Raw genomic sequence first — 24331 nt, 5'->3', positions numbered from 1 at the left:
TGCCTTCAATATCACCATCTTGCCATCTTGAGAGCAAATTTATGCATGTGTGCTGAAAAATAAAAGCTTTCCTGACAGTTAAAATTTAAAAAAAACAACATTGTGTATAAGTTTGGTATTAAGCTTAATTTTCTTTTTACCCCTTCTACATTTAATTTTGCTGTAGGAATGGTTGCTAAAGGTGTAAATTTTGATTAATACCATAACACAGCTAAGCATTTTCTTTGATAGTTAAGCATTTCTCAACTATCTAGGGAAGGTACAACAAAGCAAATTTCAAAAAGAATATTTTATATATTACAAAAAGGATCATATTTAGCAGTTTTGTGCAGTGTCCTTCAATTTCTTCTAGATAGAGAGAAATTTGTTGGGAAAGTTGTTGTAGCATATATTCATGAACTGATTAGCCTACTCTTCTAGAAGAACATAAAATCATCCTTAGACTCAGTTCACTGACCACGTGAGTCAAATATCTGAGTTCTCAAATATAAAAATGCTTCTCAATATTAAGGTCTTTCAAGACTTTTTTCTGACAAATGATTTCTTCTAATATGAGTGAGGCACAATTAAATAAAATCTATATGGGCTGTCATGCTCTTAAATTTTTATTTACTGTTAGTGTTTGAAAGTTAATAAAGTGTAAAGAAATTATGGATATGAGTTTTTAGTACTAATAATTGCAAAGTAAATATTAAAAAATAGTAAGCCAGAATGCACAGAAGAAGTACATTTATGCTCGTGTAAAGTCCAAACATAAGATTGTGGACCCTTACTCACTGCTGCATAGGTCAGGAGACGCTTTCTTTACCAGCACAGGATAGTTAGCTTTCAAAGTGGATCTGACACCATTCCATTCCTATTATAAAGCACACTTCTTAACAGAAATATCAGAAAAGAGCAAAAAGGTTTTGCAATTTCACATCATAGAATATTTTCTGATTTTTTACAAAGTAAAGAGCATTGTTAAAGATGGTATACTCTGTTCCCTTAATGAGCCTTCTTTTTCTGTTTTCATCACAGGTAAATGTTAATCAGAAATTAATAAAAGGGTTAAAAATTCTACTTCAAACCAGCTGAGGACTGGATATCCTTCAGCAACATATGTATAATCTAATGTTTAAAACCAACCCTGCAAAATACATAGAAATTCTTAAAAGCAAAAAAAGTGTTTCCTCAAATCTGACTTGTTTTCACAGGGCTTTAATTAGAAGAAAGAGTTCAACAAGAAGGGTTTAGAAAATTTACTAACCTCTTAGGCCTACAGGTGGAAACAAAATGAATGGTAAAATTGTATAAGAATAATGCATGAACTAAGCCAAGGGAGGTTTAGCAAGCAAATATGATCCCTATATTTCTGAACTGTTAACTCTTGACATTACCTCCTTAACTGTTCCATGGTCTGATGAAAGTCCAGCAGAACTAGCAAGAAAATCACAAAATCTTCCTCCAGATTCTTTATTCTCCAAATTACAAAATATTCTGAGTTGCAAGGGACCCAGAAGGATCATCAAGTCCAACTCAAAAAAGGGGCATCTCCTAAATGAAGAGGTTAAGTAACTTGGGTAAAATTTTCTAATAACTGCATGATATCCCAAAACTAAAGAAAATATTATGAAGGGAAGAAAACCATACATTTCTTATGATATCAGGGAAGGGACTGATGATATTCCTTGTTTTGGAAACTTACAGCTTCCTCATAAGTTGGATAGTGGTCATAGTTCTGGGTTACTTTTGCATAGTTATTTTGCATAGTTTTACATAGTTAGTATTGCTACAGCTCCTCTCCTACTTTCCGAGCTGATCTCCCCCTGTCATTTATGACCCTTCCACCCCTCCACACCTACTCTTTGCAAAGCGTGTAAAAACCAGCTTTTCATACCTCTATTAAATTAGCAGATCAAAGAGCAACCTTTCCACAATTATTTCATAACACTTTAACTGTGACAGATGTCTCCTAGACAGGAAGAGCAAGCCAATGTGAACAAAAACCCCCTGAAATAATAAAGAAGAAATAGGAGATTCCTTTTCTTAATGCATCTGAAAATGCAAGAAAAGCCCTAGAAATTTTTATTAAAACAAGAGAACAGAGAATTGCTAACCCAGAGTGGCTTAGTTTATTTGATTAAATTTAATCCGATAACATATACTAACTGAGAAACTGGACATGGCCAGAAGTATCTTCTACAAGTTAATATGAAGAAACATAACAACATAAGAGAAGCATCTTGTGGCCTCTGTATTGAAATAACACAGTGACATGAGCATGGCATGCACCTTTATTCCAGAGCTTGATCAAACACCACTCAGTTTACCAACACAGGAATAGAACAAGATCTTGAATATGAATGTTGGTGTGGGATTCTAAACCTGTGAAACTGATTTTGGAGAAATATATTTGTATAGTTAGTACAGTCATAGTCAAGTAGACTCATCCACTCTTTTCAGCCAAGGGAAGTAGACATGATAGCTCTTGAAACATTTACTCCTGGCATATTTATGCTTTGTCTCAATGATGGCAGGGTACAATTCTGTATTACTCAGAAGAATCACAGTAACATTTGGTTCTGGTAAAACTCTCTACACTAAATGGAATCTTTTGGAAGCCAGAACAACACGAGGGAGCCAAGGCATAAATAACACATTGTCTCAGGACAGCACTTTGGTTCCTTACCAGTATAAAAGCTATTTATGAAACTGTTCCCATACCTGTGGAAAGACTTCATTACTTCTATCTTCCCAGACTAAGAGTGTGAAATTTAGCAGACAAGGTTTCATCTTGATGATACTGCTTGCTACAGTAATGTCATATAACTTTTTTATATATATATATCAAAGACCATAATTATATTAAAATGAAATATTCTAATTTTCTAATATTATAATTATAAAATTATAATACTATAATTCTAATATTCTAATTTCTCTTAAGAGTTTTTAGATAATGCATATCTTTGAAATATTGCTCACAAAACTGATAGTAATTTTTTTACATAACAACAACAAACAGTAAAAAAAACCCCAAATCAGCATGCTATACTTAATTATATGTTTACTGATGCAGTTTCCCAAGTCATCTTTTCTTTCTTATTCCAATTAATATGCTTAAAAACACATAGACAGCAAAAAAAGTTAAGGACTATAAATCATTGTTAAAGCTGCAAACGAATTCTGTATTAGATGAAGATATTTTAGAAATGCCAAAGAAGATCAAGGTAGGGAAAATGTTAACAGTTATCAATATAGGCTGTCACTCACTGAAAAGAGTGACAGGGATTAGATGGCATTTGAAAGTGGTTAAAAATAAAGGCTTAAATAGTCAATAGTAGTACTTTTTACCTGTTCCATTACTTATGGCAATGCTGCTTTTAAGATTAGTGCTTTTTCAGTAATCACTTTTTGGGTGTGGGATACTTTTTCAGTCAAATTACTCTGTTTTCCTTAAACAGTATTTGTTCAGATTTATTTCTGATGCAATTCCTTTGACTTCTAGCAAACTATACCTTAATCATTGCTCCTATGACATTGCTCTACTCTGCTGCACTTAAAAAATGAAGAAATTACATTCATAAAGCCTTTCTTGGTTTTCTTTAGGTAAAGCAACATACAAGTACATCTGTACACTAAAATAACCGTACTAGTAACTTTTAAAGTTACATGTCCATAACTATAATCTGCTTTTGGGAAAGATGACAGCAAGAACTAAACCAAAACAAAGGGGGAATCTCAGAAGTCTGCAGTTGAGTTTTTACCTCAGCTTCCAATTTCCCAAAGGAAGGTGAATTAACAGATTTTCAAATTTCTGGATACAAAATTTGGTTAGAGTTTCCCGTAGTTTACCAATTGCTCCTATTTTAAAAGCAACAGTGTGCAAAATCTTGTACCTATGAGCATCAGATCTTCTCAAAGCTGAGCTACTTTTTCTCACAGTTTAAGTCACTTGGCAATTTCTTTAAGCAGAACATGCTGACATTTCATGCCAGTTTCATTTATATTTCACAACTGATTCCATGAAGTGGTTAGCGAATTTAAGAAAAAATGCTGATAAGACTTTCCTCCTTCTTGGGAATAACTTTAACCATAGAATCAGAAATCTATAAATCTACAGAATAATTTTGAAAGGAGGCACACTTTGAAGGTCATCTAGTCCCACTCGTGTCTTAAAACAGGGCTACTTAAGATGCTGAGGATCATGCCCAATTTATTCTTCAAGGACAGATATCTCATAATTGCTCTAGGAAATCTTCTTCAGTATCTAATCTCCCTCATGGATAAAAAACCAGCCAAGTAGCAACTAACAAACAAGCCAACCAACTAACCAACTAACATAAAATCTTCTTACACCTAATGGGAATCAAAGCAAGCTAAAATTTTGAAAATAATTCTCAAAGGTGCATGCATCCCTGACATACCTAAAATGGAGCATGCTGGTAGGTTTACACAAAATTATCTGTTCTGCATATTAGATTTACAAGCTTTTCCTCCACCAAAGACATCCTATAGATGTTTTTTCACTTTCTGGATGGCAAGTATTTTCAAGGAGGACTGAACAGCTGCCAATTTCAACACATTTAAACACATTTTAAACACCTTGAAGAAATGATGCATTTTTGTGCTACCTGAAATATGAGTGAGAGGTAGCGATGTTAAAGCATGACAGTCCCAAGTGTCCTGGGGCAAATTTAACCTCTGGAAAGCACTGCTGTTCCTCAATACCTTCTCATATCATGTGCAGGATGTGAGGAGGGGGCTGGGTCCATTTCCAGTTTGGCCAGTGTGTAGGTTTTGCAGTCAGGTGGCGCTGGGCTCCACGTGCTGAGCAATGGCCTGTGAATAATTTTCCGTCTTGTACACTCTGTATCAGTATTAGCAGAGTTATTTTGCTCTTCTTATTTCATTACTGTTTCTAGTTAATTGTTCTTATCTCAATGGAGGATCTTTACATTTTAGTGCCACCGCTTCTCCTCTCCATCCTGCCATAGCCAGGAGGGAAGGAGTGAGCAAGCAGGGTGTGATCTTAGGTGTTTCAGTGGGAAAATCAAACCTGAAAACATCACTCCTAAACTAGGACAGAGGGGTTTCTTGCTTTGTCATTATTATGTATGTGTGTAAAGTACTACTGATTAACTGTCAGTACTGGTAGTGAAACAGAGAAATCATTGTATTTTCTTTAAAGAAAGAGTACAGATCATCAGAGATAGATGGATAGATAGATAGATAGATAGATAGATAGATAGATACATACATACATACATACATACACACATATATACAAACATAAATTACTACACTTACATATATATATGAAATTAAATATCATAAAAGACCAGTCTTGACAGAAGGCTGTAACTCCTTATCAGGTATTTTTTTGTGATTTAATTTAAATTTAATGCATTTATAAATCTGGTTTTATACGTTATACCACCGTTTTTCAGTATTTTCAGATTATAAACTTGAGTTTATTATTCTTTTAAGTGCTGTAATTATTTTTGAATTTCTAAAACTGTCTTTCCATTTCCCAGCACTTCACAGCACACCAATAGCCAAAGGCTGTGTGTATTTGTAAAGAAAACAGAAGGGTTTATTCCAGTCACACTGGGGAGTTAGACACTATTATCCATAAACATTTCATACTACTTGTCCTCCTGAAAGAGATAGCACTACTTTAATTGCACTGACTTTCTTCAGGGAAGAAAAAAAATCCACAGAAAAATTTTTCATAAAAGGAAAACTCACCTGAAGCAAACATCTGTAAGATTGAGGCTGGAATAAATACCTGCTTTAAAATTACAATTTGAAAGCCTAGAAAAGTTGTGGGGTTTTGCCCTTTTTTTTTGCTTTATTTTAATTAGTTGTCTTGTTTTTTGACCAGAGCAGAGTTAATTTTTTCAGTATCCATGAGAGAGCAGAGCCTGGGGCTGTGTGGGTGTGACTAGGTTATTATTCTAAACCACCTAAGGTCATGCTGGGTGGCAAGAGTAAGGGGTTCCTGCCTCTGAGAAGAAAAAGGGCAAAGCCTGTGTTCAGGAAAAAAAGCTTGGAAGCTCAGAGGGTCTGTCCGCAACTGTTTCTTATTGTCCCAGGCTTTTGAGCATGCAAATCACCCTCTTTTGCACACCTTTGGTTTCTCATATTTTTGTAATTGCTGTCCATTTTTCTTATCTCATTGCTGTTTCCAGTACATTGGTTTTATCTCAACACATAATCTTTTGACTTTTGTCTCCCAGAGGAATGATAGGCTGAGGAGTGACTGGTGATTTGGAGTGCTATTCCTAAACCATGACATTGATAAAATAAATAAACCAGAAAAATAAGATTTTACACACAGATCCTTCATTTCATAGTTTTTCTCAAATTGCAAAATATAGAGCTGACAAGGCTGGGAAAAAGATAGGAGCATTGTATACACACTTAATGGATAAAAAAATAATTTTATGTGCTAACTACTCTGTCTGGAACTGAAACTACTTGGATCCATGACAAAACTGCATCTCAAAGAGCTAATGAGATACTGAGCAATTGTTTTTTTAAAACATACATCAAAATTTAAGACGTTTAGACAGAAATATTACATCAAGAATAAAACCAACAGTAACAGTGATCTTGCTAAAAATATAAATGAGAACATCAGTAGGAAAACCATCATCAATACAACAATAACAAAAAGATAAACTTACCAGGTTGACACTGCTAATTTTTCAGAACTGTGGTGAAAGTCTTCCACCACTTCCTTCCTTCAGACTATCTTAATACCAACCTGATAAGAAAATAAATAACAAAAAACTCAACTCCCAACAAATAAAATACATAAAATAAAAAATTATATTAGACAAAATGACCTGAGTTAGTGAAATCCTTGACTAGATCAGTGAGATGGATGATCTTTTTCCTTTCACTGTTTTTATTGAGTACCTAGCACATATTTGACATTAAACACTCATAAAAAAGAAAAACATGTCTGTGAAAACTGTTAAAGTTGCATATCTATTCAGCTTCTGACTGTTTTTAAAATTTAGTAAATAATAATGGAATCTTTAGAAATGTAATTTATGAAGTTGTAGTTCTACATGGCAGGAGACAAAACTTGTTGCACATTGAAATCTAGGACTAGAAGTAGTCTTTTAGGTCTCATTTTTTTCAAAGTGTACTTAATGCTATTGCAGGTTTATATTACTTAAGGAAGAGCTTACACAGCACCTCAACACAGTCATTGATTAAAATGATAAATAAAAATCATAACTTTTTTATGGAGGGAGGAGGTAGGGCAGATTTAAAGGAAAACATCACTGGGAAGCTGAAATCTGCAGCGTGGTGGCTCTTTAATAAAAATCCTACTTCTGGTTATATAACAGTTGCAGTATCATTCTTAAAAGTGATTTAGTTCACGAAATCAAATAGTCTTCCATATTTTTACCTGGCACAGGGTTTGACTTGAAAATATTGACTTATTTTCAAGATTTTTTTTTTTTAATTAAGGTGGCTTTTTGGATTCAGGACTTTAAACAACTTCTATCATTTTGGTTTTGAGAAGCACTTGATTGTACAGGATATCACCAAAAACTAGTACCAAACTGACAAGTTCATTTAAGAAGATCTCAGTTCCTATGCTTTTATTTTTTTCCTGAAATAATCACCCATTGGTTTATCATACTGACTAGACAGGGTTAGATTAGTTAGGTTTATTTTAACTTTGTGGTGCCAGAGAAGTCAGAGAGGAAGGTTTCTTTGCTTAGCAAATGTCTTTTTACATAATCTAATGCTAATTTTTTCCAGGTGCACTTTTAGGTATGTTCTTCTAAATCACAGCTTTGTAGAAAAAAGAGAGAGGCTTGACTTAGCTATCACAAATATGCTTCCAAAGTTTATTTCTATAACTAACACAAAATCTATCTCTCCACTTTCCATTGTTAAGATCTCAGTCAAGACAACTCTTTGTATTAGAGTAGTCTCTGCTTCTTAAATTCCATTGCCTTGCAGCTTTTACAGCCACAATATTGTGATTCATGTAGAGAACTGGACCTAACGTACCAGGCTTTTTGAATTTTTCTAAGAAGAAACACAAAGCCACAGAACAATTGTCTGGAAAGGACCTCTGGAAGTCTCCTGATCAATATCCCAATTCATATGCTGGATCAAGACTGAATTCAGAACAAAGAGTCGTAAACCTAAGTATTGAAAAGTACATTTTCATGACACCATTAATCTTAAAAGTTAATAAAGAGCTATAATTTTAGCAAATCTGTGTAATTTTTAAAAATTTATAATTTAGTTGATTTTGATTACTATTTTAAAATTAATTGTTTTATATTATTTTCTTTTACCTTATTGCTATCCCTAATTTGAGTACATTACACATTCTATCTATCCATCCAGTTTTAGATGTTCCTGCTTCTATATCTGGATCAATGAATGCATTAAAATTTGCCCCATTTATGTGACAGAAAAGCTTTTCCTTCAAACTACTTTTAAAACTAGCAAAAATAGTTACTTCATCCTCTGTATAATGAATGATATGTTTTCTAAGAGTAAATATTTTTTAATAATCTACTTAGATTGTATGAAGGTTATCAGAATGATTTTTGTGTTGTTTCATGACTTGGAGAATGTCTTTTTACTGTCATAAACCAGGAACACTAGAAAATTTCTTCACTGTTCAATTAACTTCTTTACTTTCAGAATGCACTGTTTAAATAATTTTCCTTCTAAAGTATTATGAGGAATTATGTTGTGTCATATGCACTGCTAAATGGTACTCTAATACTGACCTGTGTTATGCACAGGTATAATACAGGTCAATATTAGGAATTGAGGAAGGCTGTAAGAATACTCATTTGACTTGTGAGGCATTTTGTAGAATTCTTGACAGCAAAAACTAAGCAGCATAAGTCAAATTCATCTGTTAATGAAGATGAAGAGGCAGTCAAGGTAACCCCAAGAGGCAAACATAGAAATAAGATTTAAGAATTTGGGATTAAGGCAGGCAAGACATTTGATATTTCTTCTTAAAATATTTATGCCATTCAAAAGATTCAACTACTGAACTTCTGGATTATGCATAAAGGGTGACATGATAAAACATTTAAACTCAATATGCTGAACATAAACGTCTTCTTGGAATCCTGTACCTTTTCATACTGAAAAGACAAGGCCAAGAATTAAAGCTTAGTTCTTGTTTCATTCTACACTTTTTTGTCATTACGATAAGATCAATAATAAATTATTGTCTCACTGGGAAAAGAAGAGAAACAGAGAAAACTGAGACTTTGAGTTATAGTTCTTTTCTGGAGATAATCTAGTAATTGCTTCAGGAGAACTTATTTTCTTGTGTTACCTGACTTTGGGCCAGTATCTGAGCAAAACAAGCTATTCACAAAATACAAAATAGTTAAAAAAATTAAAATCTACTCTGGAAGCATGGCTATCAGAGGAACACAAAAGAAATTGTAGTTCAATTTTTACAACCTTTATGTCATGCATTCAGTGTGTACTCGGCACTAAAAAGAAAGCAGAAACTGCCTCTGCCCTTCTCTGACACACCCATCCTGAAGAGTCCCAGCATTTCCATAAAAGCATTTTCTTACTTCAAGCACATGCCTTATTCCCTCCTCTCAATTTTTTATTAATGAAATTGAAATGTACAGTGAAACCACATGACCAAGACAGCAAAATTATAGGAGAAACAATGGAAAAAAAATAAAAGAAAAGCAGAAACACTAACTGCCAATGTTCAGAGCAATCATGAGAGAGTCATCGACTTTGAGTAAAGCCTAGTTTCCTTTCATAGAACCATGTTTCTCCAAATATATTTTACTTGACAATTATATCCCTATTCCACATCTAACGCAGTTTCATAGACTCATAGAACAATTTGTTTTGGAAGGGGTATTTAAAGGTCCTCTACTCCAAATTGCCAATTGGCATTTTCTCAAAATTTGTTTCCTCTAATGAGGTGCTTCAGCAAAAAAACCTCCCACAAATTTTTCATTATAATCACCTATACAAAGATATAATTGATCTAGCATGATACTTTCCCAATGGACTAACTAGAAGGAATTTCCTCCAGTCCTCACATTAGAGCAAAAATGTTACATGATCAATATAAATATTAATGTCTTAAAACTAACAGAACTAATGGAAAGACTATGGTAAATCCATGTTTTTATCATATTAGACATCAAATTTTTGGTTTGCATCTGTCTGTGAGCAATGAGAACTCATTTGTTTTTGTATAAACTTACTACATGACTTGCAAATAGAAAGAGAGACAAAATTTTTCCTAATACTTGACTGGAATTTACCACACTTATGGTCAGAAAGTAATAAAAGAAAAAAAAAATATCTCTCTCTCTTTCTTTCTGTCTCTCTTTCTCTCTTTTTAGAGAATAAAAAAGGAAAACAGCAAGATATATCCTCAATAGCAAATCATGTTCAGATTTTCCACAAAAATTTAAGGATTTGACTGTTTAAATAATAAGATAACTGCTTATGAATGATGGCCAAACACAGACATCTTATTATTTTGACTATACTTATGACTTTTAGAGGTTTATTAAACATACAGGTGACATTCAGCTCTGATCTTTAAACTGCCAGTACTAGGATCCAAGAGCATTTACGAAAAGGTTGCTCATTTTATACAAGAATCCTCACTTTCCCTTAGCAGTATTTGAAACAGACTGCTGCTGAGCTTAACATCTGGTCTGAGTAAATAAAGAAATTCTCAGGGTGAAGAAATCATATTTTGCTAAGTTGTTTAAGTGTCTTCCCAGCTGAGAAATCAGAAATATCTTTCCCATAGAGCAATGTGAAAAATGATGGAGGACATGATAAGCATTTGAATAAGGAGACATTTGAAATTTTGAGGGCTTATTTTTTTGTGCTGTGATTTTATTTTTTTACCTATCGCAACTAGGAATATTGAGGTGCTGTTACCTATTAAACAGGACCTATTAATTTCAAAGGACTATGCAAAAACATACTTTCTCAGTGTAATCAAAGAATGTCAATGGTTGTTTTTAATTGTGTGCCACAGAGAAAATGAAATGGCACCTGGAGAAACAGCAGCTTTCACCAGGAAACCTACTATTAACCTATTAACCAGTTAACAGAACAGCAGGTATCTACAGTCTGACATCCCCAGCTTCATGAACAGATGAAAATAAACTTTGTAATTGATTTCTCAAATGGCTGCATTAAATAGAATGCTCTTCTGCCTAACAGAAAATATCCCCCTCATTTCATTAAAATTGAATGACACACTTTCTAGAAGGATGGTGTGTGCATATATACATTTCAGCTGCAAGGCATCTGAGGGATCCTGTCTCTTCCCCCAGCTGATACCGCAACTTAATTTATAACTTGAACAAGATGCAATGAAGAGCCTAAGAGCAGTGGGCTTGAAAACTAAATATTTTATGAAACTGATCACAGGGAGGAACCCACTATTTTTTTAACAGAAAAATCAGATGACTTGCATGATTTGTTTGAGCACAAGTGGAGGATTCAACGTATTGTTAGGAAATGGTGAAAACAAGATTTCCTATAAGCAGTAAATTAGTTTCTTAATCATTGCCAGCAAAATGGTTTTCAATTCAGAAATACAGTGACTCCCTAACTGCGATTTCTTATTCTAAAAAGTCAGTTGGTGTTCCACATGACCATAATCTTATTAGAAACAAAAAAGTTTTAGGAAATTTGTCTATGGAATTAATGCATGAGTTATTAGGAGTCCTATTTCTGGACAGTAGAAAACAGGAACAGCAAAGTAATTGTGAAAAAAATAGACCATTTATTGATAGTATTTGACAGGGACTCCTGCTAGTGGATCTCTAAACAGTAGATACACTTAAAAAAATTATTTTACTTTGGATTGTTTTGCATTGAAACTGTTATTACTCTAACAGATTAGATTCTTACATCATAAGGATGGTGTATCTATTGGCAAGTCAATAGACTATCCATTGATAAAGTGCTTTTTTGAGTAATACAAGCATTTTGGAAACAGCTTTTGGGTGAAATTAAATGAGTTTCAATATAAATAAAGAAATTAGAAATGTTCAAAAATTCAGGGAGTATTCAGCAAGATGTTGCTGTGGCAGATGCAAATACAGGCAGATACAGCATGAATCAGTGCAATGAAATGATTGTTTTAAGTAAAAGATCTAAGACGGTTGTTATATTATGGAGCTTACTCTAAAATAGAGTGGTATAATCCTCAGCAATTAAATTTTTTGGCTTCTGACACTGAGATGGAGAGACTGTAGGAAAAAAAAATACATCAAGCATTATGATAAGTAATGCCAAAACTATAAGTAATCATGTTAAATCTGTCTTTTGTAGTTCAGTATTAGATGAAAAAATGTATGTTTATTTTAATTGTGTTCTATCATTGTATAATTTCACAAAATGCTAAATTAAGTTCTATCCTGATGTCTCTTAAAATTTCAGACCCATTTCTTCCTACTTATCATTATTTCCCAGCTATACTCCTCATTTACTGAAGTGAATTATTTTTATCCCAAGAGATATACATTTTACTTAGAAATACACTAGAGAAAAATGCAAATGCGGTAAAATTCTATGACGTGGTGAAGTGTGGGGTGCTCACTGGAGGCAGTCATGAATAGTGACTGCTCTGTCCCTCGGGAAATGGAAGATGGGACAGGCGCAGAGATTTCTATTCATTCACAGCTCATGCTGCCAAATAGTTCACTGCACAAAATGCACTTCCCTCACATTTACAGCTTGCATTTTTCATGTTTGCTTCTCTGATATTTCTCACAATGACAACTCTGAAAGATACCAGAGCATTTCTGAAAGAGCCCTTCCTCAGGGATTTCTTAGAATTCAACCAGTTTAAGCTGTGCCGCAATGATTTTCTGAGGCAGACTTCTTAGTTTCCATTATTCCTGCAGTCAAGCTAGTGGTTGGTACCTATGTTTCACAGAGAAAATACAGTAAGTCATATTAAGCTAGAAGAGCTAATGTTATTTCAGACAAAGATTTCATCTTAGATTTCTAATTATTTTAATTATGATAATACCATATACTACAGTATTGGGAATTCTACATTGAGAATACTAGAGAACACTATATGAGGATACTACCTTGATCTGTAATGAGCTTCTTCAGTAACTAAAAATTGTCTTTGAAACACAGATTATTTCAGCCTCCTCTACTAGTACTCTGAAGGGTGCTCAAATCCACCTCAGGGCTGAATCATATCCTTGTATTTATCAGTTCCTTTCTTGATGCTTATTGCAGCAAGATGACCCACAGCTGGGGAATAACGTGCATGATCTCAGAAGGCTGATCAACTGCTTTATTAAGCTATACTATATTGTACTGCATACTACACTAATATTATGTTGTATGCTCTATAGTAAACTAAGGAAAAACCCTTGACACCTTACAGACAGTCACAACACAGCTTTGACCTAACTGGTCAATCAATCCAAAAAACCATCACCAGAGTCCAATTAACAAATCAATTTTGGTAAACAATCTCCCTAACACATTCCACAAGTACCAAACAACAGATACAGCAAGTAGAGATAAGAATTGTTTTCTCTTCTTTCTCTGAGCTTTCTCACTGCCTTTCCAAAGAGAAATCCTGGCAAGGTTTGGTGCTGCCTGCTGCTCTCTGTGAAGAGAACTGCGGCCTAACAGAACAGAAACTAACATTTTGTACTTTCCTATCATGTTAGTCAAGTTCAAAATCCAACTTTCATCTACTTGGAGTGCTTAGGATTTTATGTTTCCTTAACCTTCTGAATCTCCTTCATCTTCTTAACATGACAGATTTTGTCTTTAAGACTCTATCTATGATATTTGCTGAACATAAAGCTTTTTCTTATTTGCACCCATCCTTTCCATCCCAATCTTCTATTTAATTCTTTGATTAATGTTGTCTTTCTTGCATCAACTCAAAAATGGCATACTGGAAGGAAAAGCAGAATTTTAACCTGGAATTAAATTTGACAGTACTTATGCCGCAATAATTTTCTTCTGGCGAATTATTATTAGGGAAGGTAAAATTTGGAAATTTTTTGCTATCCACTATCAAAACATAGATGTATAACTGGTTAATAGAAAATTATCTTAATAATTTTTGAGGTTAATATTTACTATTAATCTCCTCTATTTGAATGCAAGTATTAAAAAGGGAGAATTTCACCACCAAATACACAACAGTATTTGAACTCCCCCAATCAAATTTGTTTCTCCTGTAAATTTCAACCCCTTGTGCCATTGTAGGGTGCATTGTGCTAATTTCTAGTTTATTGGCAATTTACTGTTGGAACATCACCATGGTAATCCAATAACCAATAAAACTTGCTTCCAATTCCTTGAGTAAAGGAAGCAACTTATGGGAGCTTCCAGGTTCATCTCGGCTAGTGCTTCTGAGCAACTCAACCCCCATGACTTAGGAGCACCCAGCTGTCAGCCCCAAACAGAGTTGCATCACTCTGTGACACTGCATGCACAGTTCTGTGAGGATTTAGATTTTGCATACATAATGGTAGCGTGGAGTAATGTGTAGAATAAATCATTAGTGCTACAGTACACTGCCAGTGTGTGAATTTATGAATGACTTGATTTGAAATTTAACTAATCAGATTGAAAAGTATAGATTCATGACATCACAGAATGGTTACAGTTGGAGGGGACCCTAAAGACCATCTAGATCCAATCCAACTGGCATGGGTGGGGATACGTTCCACTAGACCAGGAAACTCAACGCCCTTTCTAGGGACTGGGCATCCCTAACTTCTCTGGGCAACCAGCTCCTGTGTCTCACCAATCTCACTGGGAGGAATTTCATCCTAAGTAGCGACTGACTGACATAGAGTGTAGCTGATATTTTGTCAGTATCAGACACTTCCAGAAAAGGAGTCTCGTGTATAGATACACACAGATAACCCATGCACACAAGTGCACTATCAGTTGCAACATAGACCCTGTCCAGCATCAATTTTCAGACATATTATGTGGGGAAGTACAATATGCATAGTCTAGGAGATCCTGTCATTCTCACCATCACGTAGAGAGTAAAACTGGTTATTACATACAAGCCTGTTCGCAGCATGCATGTGTAAGCACAGAGGTTTTTGTTTCTTTTATTCCATATCTAGATAGTTTTTCCAAAGCAGAAAGACAATGGGACTCATTGTTCTTACCTTTAAGGGTGTTGTGAATCTGTGTTTCCAAAATAAATATTATTTATTTTTAAATTATTCATCTTTAAAAAACCCCAAAAACCTTCAGAAATTTCAACAATTGAAACATACTTATTGCCAGAATTTTTAAAGGTAATATAATGATAGTAACAAAAAAATTATATATTTGATATGTTTCATACCAAAGGTGAAATTTTTGTCCATCAGCTTAACCAGTAGCTTAATGATTACTCTTTTTTCTGTTTCATAGAGGCCCTTGTTTTCAATGATGCAATAATCTTACTAGTAAATATCAAAATTTACACAAGAATGGAAGAATCCCCGAGAGCAACAACCATCATGAAAGAGCTAGAAATGATAACTTGGAGATAAGGGGTATGATAAATAAATCAGTTTGTTCAACACAAGAGAAGGCTGAGGTAGTACATCACTTGACATGAAGAGGCTAATGATTAACTGTTTTCAAGTTCCACTGCAAGCTGGACAGCAAATGTTGATTCAGCTTCAGAAAACAAAGCCTTTGGGCAGTTAAATAATGTATAAGACTTCTGTCTTGCATAAATCTGGCAACCAGGAAATGAATCTGTCAGGAATGACCTGGATATAATGAAGTCTACCTCAAGACCTTGCTCACTTGTATCTACTCATTGCGTGTTCCTTAGAAACAAAAATCTACCTGAGAAATTAAATATTATTTCAATAGCATCAGAATCTGTGAGAATAAAGTTTAATATTATATGATATGTGAGCATGCATAAAGCTTGCTTTCTACAGACACAGAGCTTTGAACTTTTGCTGTGGCAACAAAAACTTTGAATTTATTCTCAAAAAATGTAGCCATAATGCATACGTGTACCTATTACGTTTCTGGAAAAATAGGTACTTAACCTTGCAAGTAAAACACACAATTATTGGAAAGTAAAGCTGGAAAAAAACCCCATATGTTGACCTCACATTTGTTAAACTTAGAAAGTAACAAAAACCAATTTACAACAAAATCTTTTGTGTATAATTGAATTAGCAACTCATGCAATTTTTTTTTTCCTTTATAACCTTAAAGGCGCTTGAGACTTCCTCTGTCCAGGACCTGCATAATTAACCCAACTGAATTTCTGAGACCCTGATTCGTGCTCTGACTTCACCAACATAAATCCTCATGCTCAAAAACTCACTCTATCTGAGTTAAATCACATTGCTCCAGGTAAGGCTGAGAAATACCAAAGATTTACTCATCATCCTCTCAGGAAAGTACACAGACAGCAATGTTAAAATGCCCACCAGAAGTAAGTGCCAGAAAATCCCACAGCTCAAGTTCTGAAGTCAATCTTTACTGGGCTGCCTAGAAATTCTCCTTTGTAAATAAACAGTGCAGAGTTTGGGTTTTTAGTTTGCATGGGAGACCTACTGATATATTACTTCTGCTCTGAAGGGATGGGAAAAAAAAGTAAACAGAGGAAAGGGATTTCATTTATAAATTCAAATGCCTCTCATTTTTCTTTTTTTGGATCAGCTTATAGGATTTTCAGCTAGATGAAGGTTGCTCCAAAATCTTCAGTCCTTCAGATTACATTCTGAAAAGTCTTGTGATAACCTAAAGGTGACCAGCAACACATTTTAGAATCCAGCACTGCAGGGCATTTCAGATAAGTGCTTAAAGTATACAAAAATCTACAGAACCTTCAGCAAGAGTTTAATCTGTAGACTACTTCAAAGTAGTCCACAAAGATTAATTCTGTCACCTCCTGCAGTTAGAATATTACAAGATGGAGGTTTTCACCAAATATTTCAGTACATGCACATAAATGCTAACCAGCCTAAACTCATTTTCAGTTGTTCTTTTTTTGCATTAATTTTTTTTTCTTTTCCTTGCCACAAAACTGATGGCACAAAATCAATGTTCATTCACCAGAATGCTTGAATTTCAACACAAAGAAGCACAAAGATCTAGTTCCATCAGTGTGAAAGAAACACTGTAATTTGCAGTCCAAAAATCTGTGTACTGAAACTGTAGGAACTTTTACCAGGGGAAAAATATATGGGAATACCATGGTTCAAAATTATTGATAAGTAATCTTATCAGCATTAAAATCTGAAATCCAGAGCTATCTGCTTTTTGGAAATCATTATTCTACTTTTGTTTTTAAAGAGATCAAAATATAATTTAAAAGTAAAATTTAATTAAAAAAATACTTCCCACACTACAAAATTTTACTATTCTATACAATACAGCACATCAATAAAAAACACCAGTAAAAAGCCTTTAATGCATAACAATAGCTTTTTAGTATCTTAGAAATCTACTTTCAAGACTGCAAAATGTTATATTTTAAGTGAAGCTCCTCATTAGACAGTATGAAGCATGAAAATAAGGCATGAAATGAAGATAAAAAACCCCTTCTTAATAGCCCCTGTGCAGATAACATAGGGCAAAGACAATCAATACTCATGCTTCATTTATTTTATGGTTTTGAACATTTAAAGACAAAATGTTAGTATTTTCTGTCCTGTTGGGCTTCACAGACTTGCAGCAGTAATGATAAAACAGCAGTATTGCCAAAAATGGATTTGGATTTGCATATTTGCATTGCAATTTATATGAATTTATATTCCAGTGGCAGGTGGCTATTATTCCCCAGTATGAAAGGTAACACCTACTCCATTAGTCTGGGTTCACTAAAAAACCACATTGTCCTACTACTTGGGATAGTCACCAAAATGACAAAAAACAAATCCAAAGTATCATAAAAACAGTATAAAATAAAATAAAATATATGCCAATAATATAAACATCACATTAAATACCTTCATAAATAAGACTAACCTTTACAGTCTATACCTCTACTCCTGACTGAAAAATGAGAATACATAAAACATATATATTTTCAATGCCTTTTTCATGGTATTGGAACAATTATTTTCTGGACGTGTTTAAATATAATTTTGTGGGACAGTTGTACTACCATGTTTCAAAGCCTTACAACCTCAGTCAGATTCAGTTCTTAGAAATAAATATGCTTTATTAGAAACAAAATTAGGAGACCCAATTTGTGAAAGAAAATTTAGGAAAAGGTTATGCAGGGAAAACAGAGTATTTCATCATGTTCTTTTAAAAACTGAGTGAAGCAATTTTATCATATTTAAAATATACAGCATGGTTAAGATAGAAGCTGGTTAGTCCTCTATACAGTTTTAGCGAATAATAATAGCCTAAATGAAACATTAAGGTTTTTTCAAATATTCAAGAGAAGTAAGAAACACCTTGAACTTCCACAAACTTTTACCTGCTGTTTTTCTGTATATTTAACAGTCTGGGAGACTGGAAACAAGACATATCCTATAAGCCTCTACATTAATTTTGTTTAACTGACTGGCTTCACTCCTTCAACCTGCTTGGCAGTGCCCCTATTTTTATCACTCCCCAAAGAAAACAGTTGCTGAATATACACACTACAGTAATCACTCATACAGATAAGATTTGACCTCTTGTTTACAACAGGTTTCACTAATGTTTAAAAGTCAGACCACACTTTCTATTTTCTAATTTTCTAATCCATTTTCTAACCTATATAATACTATATATAAGTGATTTTTTAAGCTTATGAAGGAAATTAGAATCCAATATAATTAAAATTAAACTGTGTTTCACTTCTGCTTGATCTTTTATGAGCAAAGATAAATCAACAAAGATGAGTTGCAACTTCATAGCAAGGCAAGTTATGCTTACAGAATTGAGAGTTTTACCAAGTACAGCTCTGACAGAAGTGACTAAGAGGCTGTAATGGATGAACACCTCCAAGCATGTGTACATGGCAACACTGACCACCACAACAAGTGCATGCATGTTGGGAATTTAGCTGCTACAGAATAGAAGAGTACAAAACCATGGCTAATTCCAAGTCCGGCACCTGCACAGATAGCAGTGTCCTTGGGCCTAGCTGTGGTAGGATAACAAACAGTGAAAGAGACATGAGAAAAGAGAGATGTAATCCCTAAGGAATGAAGAAGAGTTGATAGTATAGTTTAACCAATAGATTGCTTAGCTTACAGAATATTCATAAGCTTATTACTTGCTGTATAAGTGTCTGATGCTCTCTTCAATAAACGGAATTTGCTTATCACTCATATTGAGTGTCTAAGTCTCCCCTCACCGACAAATGGCTCGACCCCGGCAAAGGCCCATTCTTTTTCTCTGTGACGCATGCAGTTCTAGGACTGGTAATAGCCTGCTGAGCAGATTTTATAGTTGAATTTATTGTCATCTATCTCCCAGAACAGAGATGAAAATCTTGAAGAAAATAAATTCCTTTCTAAAACTACTCTCTACACAAAGTAAATGCATTAAAATCTGGAATTCTCCCTGATTTATTGGGCTCTTCTTTTTTGGCACACTAGGCACAGAAACCTCAAATACATTTTCAATATGCTCTCACTGACTCCAGTCACACCAAAAGATGGTGTAATGAATGATTAGGATAAATTATTGGTGGAGCCGGTGCCACAAATATTTTAATTTAAAGCTTAAGTGGCAAAGAAATAACACTTCAGTGCTAATCTAATAAAAAAGCTTTGTAATTACAATAAATGGAAATATTTTTATCTTTATATCAGGCCACCAATGGAATGCCTCATAATATTTGACATTAACAGGGTGCTATGCCTTACAGATTTACAAAGCAGAGTTATTTCCTAAATCCTGTATCTTAGAATTGCAGCTTTTTCTACAGCAGCACAGAAGTTACATTTATGTCTCTCTTGAGATTTCTTGACTGTCAGGGCCTCAACACAGGGAAATAGATATTGTAAAATGTATTTTTCTGTGTCATATAAATTGCTGGAGAATTTGTGTGCTTAAGTTGAAAGAAAACACATATGCCAAGATATAGAGTACATGTTGGAACAAGATTTGGGACTCATATCCAATGACTACTGTAATCTAAAGCTGAAATGAAAGGATGGTATCTTAAAAACTACCAGATGCACAAATTATCTGATACATTTTCCATTAAAAATCTGCAAGAGATACACAAAATCCACTTCCTTCCCAATCTTTTACATATTGTTGATTGTACATTCCTAAATTATGTATCTGAAAGAAATGCCATGGGCAACAAATATCCTTCCTATGACAGGACATGACTGTTATAAAAAGAGAGAAAAGAGTGAGAAAGGATCTATCAGCAGTACCTGATACCTGTGTGATGGTGCTGCAACCAAAGGATGTAATTAATTTCCCTAGAAATCCCTTTTGTAAGGCCAGATAATATTTAGTAGCATAACCACTCTGAAGAATAACACGGGATGAAAGAAGCATAAACAAAATTATAAAAACAAAATTGTCATAAACTTTAAATTTAATATGTTTTTAAGTGTGAGCAAAGAATTTACAGCTACCACACTGCAGTGGTTTTTAAGGATGGTATTCCTCAAAATAGTGCTCCTACTAAACAACACATCTCTGGCTCATTCTGCCTCCCCATATCCCCTTCCTCTGCAACAGGATGGGGAGGAGAATTGGAGACATGAAAGGTAAAGATCAAGGATTGAGATGAGAACAATTTACTGGGAACAGCAGTGAGGTAAGAAATGGACAGTACCAATATTGATAATAATGTTTTGTGCAGGAAAGATGATCAATTCAACGGCAAATGCCCACCCCACGAAACCTGATGTTACCCTGGATGGAAAGGACCCCCATGTGCCTCCCCACCTGTGTAGGTGTGAGGTGGTACAGGATAACCTCCAGGTCTGAGTTATGGCCCTCCTGGCTACAGTAAAAAATTACTGTCCTGGCCAGTACCAGGCCAAATACTAAACTGCTTTAATCATAAAACTTTTATTACTCACAAGGGAAATATTTGGGAAGAAAAGAAAAAGAGAACCTTGAAAGTAAGGTAGAAATTTAAATAAAATATTCAGTTTCAATTATTCAGATAATCCTTTTTTTATTAATTCTCACTAATTAAGAGTTCCAAAAATGAAAGAGGAAGTTTTGTGGGTTTTGACCTTGATGAGGTGAGGAGGCGAGATAAAAGATGCAAGAGAAAAAGTTATCAGGAAATATTTAAAAATTTTCTGATGATCAGAATAAAATATTGGTTATTTTTGCATGTCTAACAATTGCACCAACAAAATCTGTCTTATTTTTTTTATTAAATAATGCTTCCTAGGCTTGATGTTTCAAATATAGCAAGTTTGAAAGAAACTGGAAAGGTATAATGTTAAGATCTGCATGGCATTTGGCTTCCTATGCACAGCTCTGAGGTATTCACTTGGATCCAATCCATCTTTTTGTAATATCTTTGCGCAAAGTGTTGAAACAGGATCTCTAATGTAATCCAAACATTTCACTCTATCCATTATGCAGATAGCTCTGTCCCTCAGACTGGTCTGTGAGTACTGAATATGCACAAATCTCAGAACAGACTGGGCAGCCTGGGGAATGAGATGCTGGAAAGCAGTGCCATGGAAAGGAACCTGGGAGTCCTGGTTCCTGTCAAGTTGAACATGAGCCAGCAGTGCCCTGGCAGCCAGAAGGGCCACCTGTGTGCTGGGGGCATCAGGCACAGCATCACAGCCAGGCAAGGGAGGGGATTGTTCTGCTCTGCTCTGCTCTGCTCTGCTCTGCTCTGGGGCAGCCTCACCTCCAGTGCTGGGGGCAGTTCTGGGTGCCACAATGGAAAAAAGGCATGGAGCTCTTAGAGAGTATCCAAAGAAGGGCCATGAAAGTGGTGAAGGTCCTTGAGGTGAAGCCATATGAGGAGTGGCTGAGGTCACTTGGTCTGTTCAGCCCAGAGAAGAGACTCAGGGGAGACCTCATTGCCTTTACAACTTCCTTTTGAGGGCAGAGGAAGGGCAGACATTGGTCTCTTCACTCTACTGACCAGTGAGAGGACTCAAAGGAATGGCCTTAAGACAAGCTGGGGGATGTTTAGGTTGGGTATCAGGAACAGGTTCTAACGCCAGAGGGTGGTTGGGCACTGGAACAGCTCCCCAGGGAAGTGGTCACTGCACCAAGAGTTCAAGGGGGGTTTGGACAATGCTCTCAGGCACATGGTGTGACTCCTGGGGATGTGCTGTGCGGGGCCAGGAGCTGGACTCAGTGGTCCTACTGGGTCCCTTGAAACTTAGCATATCCTGTTATTTGATTGTTAATAAATGCCTTTGAAAATAAAAAAGGAAGGAAATTTTTTACCAATTGTCAGTAAAATGTCTTGTGTTCCTTTTTCAATTATTTTTTAAATTTTCAAGTCTTAAGTTTTCATTTTGATTAATATACAAAGGTGAAATTTCAGCCTGAAGTATAGGTATGGTGGAATGACAAAATAATTGTTTGTCTGGCCATCACATGAATTCCTAATACACATTTGTGTAATTACTTCTGTCTACTGGGGATCATTTTCAAGGGCTGAAAATAGAGATAATACTTTGTTATGAATATAGGCATAAAAATATTTTATAACTAGTAAATAGCTGTGAGGTGCTTTAATAGGTTATTTTTACACTTGCTCATCGAGGTCAGCAGAGAAGATAAGATAGAGACCATATCCATACAGTTTTCAAGGCTTGTCAGAGTATGTCCTTAAGTATGTTAATTACTGCTTAATAATTTCTGCTATTATACTCAGGTAAAAAGAGAAAGAACAAGAACAAAATTCAAAATATACTTGTCCTTGAATCAGAATTCTGGCGTTGCACAGTGTGATTTTACCAAGAGTGCGGACAGGCTCAGACATGAGATACTGTCATTCCTTTATGGAATGATCAACAGTTTCTACAACCCCATTAACACAGCATAACTCTTAGCCATAAGCCATTATCTCTGGTGGAAACAATGCCTTGAGGTAAAATCAGTCATCAAATTTACTACAAAAGAAGTTATGGAAGGGCATGTGGTCTCACTGTACATCTTAGTTATTTTAAGTATTATTTAAACTCCTTCTCTCTAATCACATTTTATAGTCTTTCAAAACACATGCTTTACAGAGCCTGAAATTTGATGGAATCCATGGGATTTAATGAACTGCATGAATAAATACCAAATAGGAAACTAAGGTGAGAATATTAAAGTTTTCATTATTAATTTAACTCTCTTCATAAAGAAAATGATAAGAGTTTTTGCATTGATTTAATGGCAATCGAAGAAAACAACATTTCTTTGGGTTTTTGGGGTGATTTTTTGTCTTCTTTTTCAAAATAAACCTACTCTAGATATCAATGTAGATAAAAGAACTTTGATTTAAACAAAAAAAAATTGGTCCATGTAGTGAAAGACACATGCCTGGTGGAAATCACCAATACTTTATTTCAAGTGGATTGATTCACCGAGATCAATGTATTGCTAGATTGCTAGATCTATGTATTGCTAATTCAAATTAAAAACTGAGGAACAGTACCCCCACCTATACAAAACATTAACAAAGGAATGTTATTTCTTTTCATAAAAGACATTAAGACTGTTCTTTGTGTGGACAGAGTAACAAAAAGAAGTACCGTAATCCTCTTCCTAAAGAAATTACTCATTGAAATCCATAGCAATCACTGCAACCAAGAACATAACAATAACACCATTAAAATAATTTGAAAAAAAAATTGTGGTAGTAACCACAAAAAAGTTGAATTTTTGCAAGTATTCTCATACTTAGCACTAATTTCACTGTGGACATCTTTCAAAAAGGACCAAACACCAACAGTCTTCAGTTTCTTCTACTGCCTTTGATAATACAGTTTACAGAATTCAACTTAAAAGGCCTAAGAATCAGCAATAAATAAATGAGTTATTTTCATTTTTTGCTGACCCAGATTGTGGTACTGCTGAATTGCTCATCTGTGACTAAGCTTTCTCATACCACATACTACAATGTTCTGACTTAGTGATACCTCTTTAGCATACATTTTCTTCTCTCAAACTTTTTTTGAGGTCTGTACCCCTTTTCCTCTTTCAGACTCCTCTTGTTCCTTCTCAGGTGATATCTTATATATGTTGGCATTGCTGCAGTCCCCCAGGAAACAGAAATTCAAGTTTCCTCATCTGTTCAGCTGAGAATTGAGAATCTTTTTCCTATCAAGGAGTGCCCTACTCACTGAACTAATAACTACGATTATTAAAAGCAATTTCTCCTCATCATTCATGGGAAAGAAATCCAAACAACAGAAAA

General features: G+C 34.7%; 1 protein-coding gene across 7 annotated transcripts in view; it reads right to left on the bottom strand.

The window, feature by feature from the left end:
• LINGO2 (leucine rich repeat and Ig domain containing 2) overlaps positions 1-24331 on the bottom strand; it is a 483020-nt gene that overhangs the window by 226432 nt on the left and 232257 nt on the right. For 5 of the 7 annotated variants that reach the window (XM_064735329.1, XM_064735331.1, XM_064735332.1 and 2 more), the window contains one exon: positions 6675-6754. The exons of the other annotated variants lie outside the window; for them this stretch is intronic. The gene's annotated coding sequence lies outside the window, so the exon portion shown is untranslated. The remainder of the gene's footprint in view (positions 1-6674; positions 6755-24331) is intronic. 7 annotated transcript variants of the gene reach the window in all.

This window comes from Zonotrichia leucophrys, chromosome Z (assembly GCF_028769735.1).
Source record: "Zonotrichia leucophrys gambelii isolate GWCS_2022_RI chromosome Z, RI_Zleu_2.0, whole genome shotgun sequence".
Taxonomy (NCBI): domain Eukaryota; kingdom Metazoa; phylum Chordata; class Aves; order Passeriformes; family Passerellidae; genus Zonotrichia; species Zonotrichia leucophrys.
The sequence above is the reverse complement of the archived record's forward strand: the minus strand, read 5'-3'. Positions and strand labels throughout refer to the sequence as shown.